This window comes from Oncorhynchus gorbuscha, linkage group LG02 (genome assembly GCF_021184085.1).
Source record: "Oncorhynchus gorbuscha isolate QuinsamMale2020 ecotype Even-year linkage group LG02, OgorEven_v1.0, whole genome shotgun sequence".
Lineage (NCBI taxonomy): Eukaryota > Metazoa > Chordata > Actinopteri > Salmoniformes > Salmonidae > Oncorhynchus > Oncorhynchus gorbuscha.
The window spans coordinates 1,782,290-1,786,257 of NC_060174.1; positions in this window are offsets into that span (position 1 = coordinate 1,782,290).

Here is a 3,968-nt window from a genome sequence, read left to right on the forward strand (position 1 = left end):
ACCCCTATGGGCCCTGGTCAACACTACCCCTATGGGCCCTGGTCAACACTACCCCTATGGGCCCTGGTCAACACTACCCCTATGGGCCCTGGTCAACACTACCCCTATAGGCCCTGGTCAACAGTAGTACACTACCCCTACGGTCCCCGGTCAACAATAGTACACTGCCCCTACGGTCCCCGGTCAACAATAGTACACTGCCCCTACGGGCCCCGGTCAACACTGCCCCTACGGGCCCCGGTCAACACTGCCCCTACGGGCCCCGGTCAACACTGCCCCTACGGGCCCCGGTCAACACTGCCCCTACGGGCCCCGGTCAACACTGCCCCTACGGGCCCCGGTCAACACTGCCCCTACGGGCCCCGGTCAACACTGCCCCTACGGGCCCCGGTCAACACTGCCCCTACGGGCCCCGGTCAACACTGCCCCTACGGGCCCCGGTCAACACTGCCCCTACGGGCCCCAGTCAACACTGCCCCTACGGGCCCCGGTCAACACTGCCCCTACGGGCCCCGGTCAACACTATAAGACAAGGTGCAGCAGAGTCTACTAGTTAATGATTGCTGTGTGTATATAAGACAAGGTGCAGCAGAGTCTACTAGTTAATGATTGCTGTGTGTATATAAGACCAGGTGCAGCAGAGTCTACTAGTTAATGATTGCTGTGTGTATATAAGACAAGGTGCAGCAGAGTCTACTAGTTAATGATTGCTGTGTGTATATAAGACAAGGTGCAGCAGAGTCTACTAGTTAATGATTGCTGTGTGTATATAAGACAAGGTGCAGCAGAGTCTACTAGTTAATGATTGCTGTGTGTATATAAGACAAGGTGCAGCAGAGTCTACTAGTTAATGATTGCTGTGTGTATATAAGACAAGGTGCAGCAGAGTCTACTAGTTAATGATTGCTGTGTGTATATAAGACAAGGTGCAGCAGAGTCTACTAGTTAATGATTGCTGTGTGTATATAAGACCAGGTGCAGCAGAGTCTACTAGTTAATGATTGCTGTGTGTATATAAGACAAGGTGCAGCAGAGACCCTACTAGTTAATGATTGCTGTGTGTATATAAGACAAGGTGCAGCAGAGAGTCTACTAGTTAATGATTGCTGTGTGTATATAAGACAAGGTGCAGCAGAGTCTACTAGTTAATGATTGCTGTGTGTATATAAGACAAGGTGCAGCAGAGACCCTACTAGTTAATGATTGCTGTGTGTATATAAGACAAGATGCAGCAGAGTCTACTAGTTAATGATTGCTGTGTGTATATAACACAAGGTGCAGCAGAGTCTACTAGTTAATGATTGCTGTGTGTAATAAAAGCAGAAGGGTGACAAACTGATCAAGTGTTCAACTCTGCCGCACCCTTCTGCATCTTAGCACCAATCAGTTACTACCACATTCTGAGCTGAACTCGCAAGACAAGTTGTCAACAATTCCATTCACACCCAGTTACACAGCCACACATGGCAGATCCTTAAGATATTCATGTGTGAATTGGAAATGTGTTTTTTTTTGCATATCCCAACTCCCCCCGAGACACCCTCAGAGGGGTCATGGCCAGCCATTATCCCACCCCTCAGAGGGGTCATGGCCAGCCATTATCCCACCCCTCAGAGGGGTCATGGCCAGCCCTTATCCCACCCCTCAGAGGGGTCATGGCCAGCCCTTATCCCACCCCTCAGAGGGGTCACGGCCAGCCATTATCCCACCCCTCAGAGGGGTCATGGCCAGCCATTATCAACGGCGAACTTGGAGCAATTAGGGTTAAGCACAGATTTGTTTCGCCGGCTCAGGGATTCAAACTAGCAACCTTTCGGTTATTGTCCAGCTAGGCTACCTGACATCAATCTATGAGTACAGTACATATAAACAAAATGACCTGCTCTCTTGACCTCTTTTCACCCAAACGATACTGTGTACTCTACTTTACATACTAGTAATTTAGTAGACACTTATCTAGAGCAGCAGTTGGTGACTGAACATAAACATGACCTTACCTGCCCTACACTGTCCCTTCCTGGCCAGGCGGAGTAGTCCTTTCTTCTTGAGAATGAAGCTTCCTCCTATGAAGATGCTGGAGCTGATGGCTAGTCCCAGGCCGATGTAGAAATCATACTTCCCTCTGTCCTGGCCCATGGTGACGCTGGATGTGTTGTTCGTACTGTTTGTTACATTGACCACAACACACAGGAGTTGCTGACCAGCCGAACACCTGTCACCAACCTGTGTCACCACTCTACCTTTAGTAAGACAGCAGAACGACATGAGACAAACAAATATTCAACTCATACATCAATGTACCTCGGAAATAATGTACTTACTACGACTGTGATATGTGGCCTCACCTAGCTTTAAGACGAATGCACTAAGTTGCTCGGGATAAAAGTGTCTGCTAAATTACAAATGTAAATTGAAATCGATATGCCTAGGTTAAAATATACCTAAAGTTTAAAACTGTTAGTAATTCAATTGTAGAATCTGATTCCTCCCAGTTAGGCTAACTTACCATTTCGACAAGTTAAATCACAGAGTGAACAACCCTGATCCAAAATAGTTGGTTCCATTCTAGAAAATGTCACATTGACAATCCGTATGCGAGGTAGAGCCAAACCCTGTCTACCACTTCCGCAAACCTGAGTCAAGAACTCAGCAGGTGACTAAGAATGCAGTAATCAAAGATTCAATGTTCAATGTTGCCGTCATGAAATACCGGGTTGTCATCCACACCTGCACGATGACAACAATAACATGATCTGATTTGTGATGTGTTCATATGATAACTCGGTACCGTAGCTAGCTAACGTTAGCCAGTTAGCTAATTGGGCAAACTAGCTAACTAAATGACTACCTTCCATTTCCAAGCATCGCTATCAGTTTACTAACTAGCATAGCTATCATTTTGAGATTAAGCTCAAGCTTTCTTTTGTCCATCTCAGCATCAGATCAAAACTAGCTAGGTTGTTAGCATAACATAGCTAGCTAACTCGGTTGCTAATTGTACCGGCTAGCTAGCTATGTGAAAACCTGCGGCCAAATAACTAACTAACAAGCTGGCATGCTAATCGTAAACATTATTATCATCTGTATGTTTCCATGCGAAATACCTGGTGAAAAGATCCCTGGTTTCCCCAGGAAAGCAGTGGTAGTTAGCTAGCTATGTGATAAATAGCAAGTTATAGCTATGTGGCTCTCTCATTTTGTTACGACCTAATTCGAAGGCAAGGTTGACGCTGTCCGCCCACACAAGGTGATAGGCCGATTCTTCACGCATGCGTACAAATAGGTCCTGAGGAGTTGGACTCGTTCTACCAGAAATTCTCTAGATGAATATTTTAGTGAAAACTTTAATAAAGTGCCCTATTTGATTGCCACATTCTAAATGGACTGTTACACCTCGAAATGTTTTAAAGCATTTTTTACTAAACCTATACAGTTTAGTGAAATGGTCTTGTCAAGTATTATCATACGGTATCATATCATACTCTCATATCATATTGTATCATACTCTGTCGTATCTTACCTCATCATACTGTATCGTATCATATCATACTGTAACATACTGTATCGTATCATACTGTATCATATACTATATCATACTGTATCGTATCATACTCTATCATATCATACTGTATCATATACTATATCATACTGTAACATACTGTATCGTATCATACCTTATTGTATCATACTGTAACATACTGTATCATATCATACTGTATCATATCATACTGTATCATATCATACTGTAACATACTGTATCATATCATACTGTATCATATACTATATCATACTGTAACATACTGTATCATATCATACTGTAACATACTGTATCATATCATACTGTATCATATCATACTGTATCATATCAAACTGTATCATATCATACTGTATCATATCAAACTGTATCATATCAAACTGTATCATATCATACTGTATCATATACTATATCATACTGTAACATACTGTAT